This window comes from Furipterus horrens, unplaced genomic scaffold (assembly GCF_987537825.1).
Source record: "Furipterus horrens unplaced genomic scaffold, mFurHor1.1.pri manual_scaffold_6, whole genome shotgun sequence".
In the NCBI taxonomy this organism is placed as follows: domain Eukaryota; kingdom Metazoa; phylum Chordata; class Mammalia; order Chiroptera; family Furipteridae; genus Furipterus; species Furipterus horrens.
The window spans coordinates 90,569,426-90,575,425 of NW_028327176.1; the positions used below are offsets into that span (position 1 = coordinate 90,569,426).

General features: G+C 37.5%; 1 pseudogene; it reads right to left on the minus strand.

The window, feature by feature from the left end:
- Positions 1-3,537: 3,537 nt before the first annotated feature.
- Positions 3,538-5,768, minus strand: LOC150006935 (la-related protein 1B pseudogene; annotated as a pseudogene).
- Between the last annotated feature and the right edge of the window lie 232 nt (positions 5,769-6,000).

Consider the following 6,000-nt stretch of genomic DNA (forward strand, 5'->3'; position numbering starts at 1 on the left):
GGTTCACTGTTGGTGCACAAATGTATAATGACATGTGCCTGCCACTGTAGCATCATACGACTAATTTCACAGCCCTAAAAATCCTCTGGGCATGCCTATTCACCCCTCCCTCCCTGCTAACCCCTGGAAACTACTGATCTTTTTACTATTTCCACAGTTTTGCCTTTTCTAGAATGTATAGTTGGAATCATATAATAGGTAGCCATATCAGTTTGGCCTCTTTCACCTAGTAATATACATTTCAGGTTCCTCTTGTGTCTTTTCATGGCTTGACAGCTCATTTCTTTTTAGTACTGAATGATATTCCTTTGTCTGCATCTATCACAGTTTATTTGTCCATTCATCTACTGAAGGACATTTTGGTGGCTTTTAAGGTTTAGCAATTATGAATAAAGCTGTAAACATCCATGTGAAGTTTTTTGCGTGGATATAGTTTTCAACTCCTTTGGGTAAATATCCAAAGAAGTGTAATTGCTGGATTGTATGGCAAGAATATGTTTAGTTTTCTAAGAAATCACCAAACTCTTCTAAATGGCCGCACCATTTTGCATTCCCATCAGTAACGGATGAGGGCTCCTGTTACTCCACATCCTCACCAGCATTTGGTATTGTCAGTGTTCTGGATTTTGGCCATTCTGATAGGTGTGTGTCTCACTATTTTAATTTGTAATTCCCTGTGACATACGATGTTGAACATCCTTTCATATGCTTACGTGCCATCTGTATATCTTCTTCAGTGAGGTGTTTGGTCAGATCTTTGGCCTATTTTGTAATTAGGTTGTTTGTTTTCTTATTGTTGAGTTTTAAGTGTTCTTTGTTCCCCTCACTGGTGTGGCTCAGCAGACTGAGCACTGGCCTGTGGACTAAAGGGTTGCTGATTCGATTCCAAGTCAGGGCACATGCCTGGGTTGCGGGCCAGGTCCCCAGCTGGGGGCGCACAAGAGGCAACCACACAGTGATGTTTCTCTCCCTCTCTTTCTCCCTTCCCCTCTCTCTAAAAATAAATATTTTTTTTTAAAAAGAGTTATTTGTTTATTTTGGAAAACAGTCCTTTATGTCTTTTTTATAAATGTTTTTTCCCAGTCTCTGGCTTCTCTTTGTAGTACATACAGAAGTTTTAAATTTTAATAAAGTCCAAATTATCAGTTGTTTCTTTCATGGATCATACCTCTGGTGTTGTATCCAAAGGCATCTCCTTACCCAAAGTCATCTAGGTTTTCTCCTATGTTATCTTCTAGGAGTTTTATAGTTTTGCATTTTACATTTAGGTCTATGATCCATTTTGAGTTAGTTTTTGTGAAGTGTATAAGGTCTGTGTCTAGATTCCTTTTTTTTTTTGCATGTGGATGTTCAGTGTTTTCATCACCTTTCATTGAAAAATCTTTACTCCATTGTATTGTCTTTGCTTCTTTGTCAAAGAGCAGTTGACTATATTTATGTGGGTCTATTTCTGGGCTCTCTATTCTGTTGTACTGATCTTGAAGTTGGGAAGTGTCAGTTCTCCAACTTCATTCTTCTCCTTCAGTAATGTGCTGGTTATTCTGGGTCCTCAGCTTCTTCACCTTAAATTTAGAATCAGTTTGTTGATATTCACAAAATAACTTGCTGGAGTTTTGATTGGGATTGTGTTGAATCTATAGATCAAGTTACATCCAGGTTGTTTTTAATTAGAAGTTATCATTCCTATCCCATGATAGTATTTTTGGACTTTAATATGTCCTTTTTGCTCAGTTTGAATTCCAGTTTATTAGTGCACATTCCTCCAACATGACATGTCCTTTACTCTTTCTTAATAAATCAAACTGACAAGCCCCTAGATACCATGTTGAAGACAGATATTTCACCGATCTTATTTTTTTTTAAGAATAATGACTTATTTTTGTAAAATGACAAATTCTTCTTATAAGAATTGAAGACAGTTTGGGTGATCTCATGAAAATGTCCACTCAATGATAACTACCAACAGTAAGTGAACAGCATTCTAGGTGTTTCTAGGATATTTCTGGCTAAAAGGCTAGATAGAAATGCTTTTATTAAAATGGGACCAGTCATGCTATTTTAAAGAACAAAAGTACTAAATCAATTTTATGTGAAAATAACAGAAGAAACATATTCCTAAAAGATCTCTCGGAAGTTAAGATTGTGAGAAACATTGAGAAACTAGAATTGTTCTTAATAAGTTTTACTTTTTAGGTGACATGGTTCAAGGCTCTGAAGGTGAGGAAATAGTTCTTTTTCCTGCCTTATCTCTTCCTCTTCCCAATTTGTACATTATACTATATTGATATTGTCAACATCTATGCATTTTCTTCTCTGAAACCATAATTCTCATGATTATTTAGCCTTCATTTTATATTTAAACTGACTTTAACTCACCACCAGTACTTTTGCCATCACTTCTTTATTCCTGAGTTGTTTTTAAACTCTTGGTTGGCTGAATTTCATTATTAAGTTTCTTTTCAAGGATGGTTCATGAATGCTGTATTTTCTGTGTTTGAGAATGTTTCTGTGGTCTTTATACTTGAATGCAACTTGGCTAAATAAAATATTCTTGCATCACTTTTCTTTGCTCAGCACTTTGGAGACATTTCTCCATTGTTATTTGGCAGCATGGACTATTGGTAGGGACAAGACAGGCCAGCCTGACATTCCCCTCTAAAATGAAGATGATTCTCTCTTTTTTTTTCTTTCATCTTTTAGAAAGAAATTATATGCATGAAGAGTTCTCTTCCTTGTTCTTTTTCAGTTTTTCCTGGAATAAGCTACGCTCTTTTGAGTTCAATTCTATTCTTCACTCGCAAAGATGTCTTTTATTCTTTTTGAAAAATATATTTTATTGACTATGCTATTACAGTTGTCCCAATTTTCCCCCTTTTCTCCCCTCTGCTTAGTACCCCTGTTCCCTCCAGCAATCCCACCCCCCTTAGTTCATGTCCATGGGTTGTGCATATAAGTTTTTTGGCTTCACTCTTTCCTATATTATTCTTTTTTTTTTCTTGTAATTTTATTAATAATTCAAAATGGCTAATGGACAGGCATCAGCAACTTGGATGACCTATCTTAGCTACTCTGTGTAAGAACTGTCTTCTATTTTATCTAACTCAGCTAATGCCTATTTATAAGTAGGTTAAAAATATCATCTTGGACCCCACATTTACACAATAAATTAATCTAACTTATACAGACATATCTTTATTTAAAAACCTAAAAAACTTCACTATTCTTCAAATTTTAAAACACTTGCCCAAATTGCTTTCTAGGTTTAGAGGCAGAGGGTTGACGATCAAAGAAACAATAAATAAAAATATCTGAGACTGTCCATCAGGGCTTTATTGATGGCAGGTGTCTCATAAAAGTGTATCAAAAATAAATTATTGAGTGAAAAAAATATTCCATTCATTTCTTAACTTTCTTATCTCTTAAGTGTCCACATTAATAAATCTTAAAGTCCATGTGAAATATTATGACAACATCTGAGTTATACAACATACACTATACTGAAGGGCAAATTAAATAGCAAAGGACTTAACAATCTAGAAAATGCCACTCAAGCCTCTCTATTTCTGATTTATTGATCTGGACATAAGTACATAAGTCTAAAAGGAAAAGACAGACTCTTGTAGTATTTCCAGAATGAAAATTAACTTTCCCACCGTGAATAAAAGTAGCACATGCAGCCCAGGCTAGTTACACACACACGGGCAGCTCCTACAAAAACAACAGCAGTCCTCTGGTCTGTCTCTCATCCTCCTCACAAAGGTGCTTATCTCCACTGCAGTGTTGGCCCAACTGCCTCCGCAAGGAGTTGGGAGTAGACATTCTTGAACAGAAGGGACTCTGGTCGCTTTCATTTCTGCAGCACGATTTGTTCCAATATTTATAATGATATTTCAGTGAGTCACCTATTCCTTTGCATATTCCGATCAAATGACATCCAAGAGCATCAGTAGATCATCACCCTGACTGCATGTGAATAAAAGGCTTGGCCTGGCACAAATTCTGGGCAGTCAATCAGTTGAGAGAAGTCTGTTTATGGCACCGTACGTGGAGGAGAGCCCAGAATTGGCCATTTTTCTGGTTCTATCTTTTTTCTCATTTTCTCGTCCACAATTTCCACTTCTGTGCTATCTTTCAGTGCCTCTAAAATGAGATTTAAGTTCATAGTGAGAGCCTGAACACGGTGGAAACCAGCAATCAGGGAAATAGGCAAGAAACCTGTTCATCCATCTTTCTTCTAAGAAAGAAGTCCCATTCCAAATTTTCTATACTGAAATAATATTCAATTTGGTGCTTAATATATTCTTTAAGCAATGCTTCTTCCACAGGATATACCTGTACTCCTGTACCATCGTCATAGTAATACATCATGCTGGTATTAAGTTCTGTTTGAAATAGCTGATCAGTCCTTTCACCATGTTCTCGATAACCATATGAATAATCCAAGCTCAATCGAGGATTTCCTCTATTATTTCCTATATTATTCTTAACTTCCCCCTATTTTGTACCAACCAATTATGCTTAGTCCCTGCACCATTTCCCCATTTCTCCCCCTCCCCCCTCCCAGCTGCTAACCCTCCAAATGAACTCCATACCTATGATTCTGTTCTTTTTCTAGTTGTTTGCTTAGTTTGTTTTTGTTTTCATTTTTTAGATTCAGTTGTTGATAGTTGTGAGTTTGTTGTCATTTTAATGTTCATAGTTCTGATTTTCTTCTTTTTCTTAAATAAGTCCCTTTAACTTTTCATGTAATAATGGATTGGTGATGATGAACTTCTTTAGCTTTACCTTGTCTGGGAAGCACTTCATCTGCCCTTCTATTCTAAGTGATAGCTTTGCTGGATAGAGTAATCTTGTTTATAGGTTCTTGCTTTTCACCACTTTGAATACTTCTTGCCAGTCCCTTCCTGCAAAGTTTCTCTTGAGAAATCCTCTGGATAGTCTTATGGGAACTCCTTTGTAGGTAACTGTTCTTTTCTCTTGCTGCTTTTAAGATTCTCTCTTTGGGTCCAATTTGTTTGGGACTCTCTGTGCTTCCTGGACTTGTATGTCTATTTCCTTTGCCAAATTAGGGAAGTTTTCTTTAATTATTTTTTCAAAATTTCAATTTCTTGCTCTCCTCTTTTCCTTCTGGCATCCCTATGATTCGGATATTGGCCCTTTTGGAGATGTCCAGAGTCTTCTTATACTCTCCTTGGGTTTTTTGTTTTGTTTTGTTTTGTTTTCTTTCTTTTTTTAAATTCTTGTTTGTTTATTCCGGTCTGGTTGACTGTTTATTTCTTCCTTATGTTCCAAATCATCTATTTGAATCCTGGCTTCCTTCTCTTCACTGTTGGTCCCCTGTGGATTTTTCTTTATTTCACTTAGTGTAGCTTTCATTCCTTCCCTTATATTTTTCCATACTCAGTGAGTTCTCTGAGCATCCTGATCACCAGTGTTTTGAAATCTGCATTTGACAGGTCAGATATCTCTGTTTCACTTAGTTCTTTTTCTGGGGTTTTGATCTGTTCTTCCATTTGGGCCATATTTCTTTTGTCTCCTCAATTTGGCAGGCTCCCTGTGTTTGTTGCTATGTATTAGGTAGAGCTGTTTTGACTCTGTATCTTAGTGCACCTGTAAATTGTGTGGGGCAGAGCCTTAGGTATTCGCCAGGGCAGGGCAACCCGCTTCACCGCTTTGTGGCTTCATATGTTGCGGAGGGGGTGGGGGGAGTCACAGAGGGAACAGTGCTGCTGCCTGGCTTCTGGAGGCTCACCCGGCACTTGCACCATTTCCGGTTGCTTCACCCACTTCCCATATGTGACTGGTACCCTTTTACCTGTTGCACTGTTGATGATTCCCAGAGCAGGTGGGTTTGTGTACATTCTAAGCCCATTAAATGTACTCTCCTGAGAAACTGGAACTTTCTTCCACCACCCCAACCCCCACTTGTTTTACAACTAGAAGTTGTGAGGCTTTATCTTCCTGGCACCGGAACCTTGGGTTGCACAGTCTGGCCTGGGA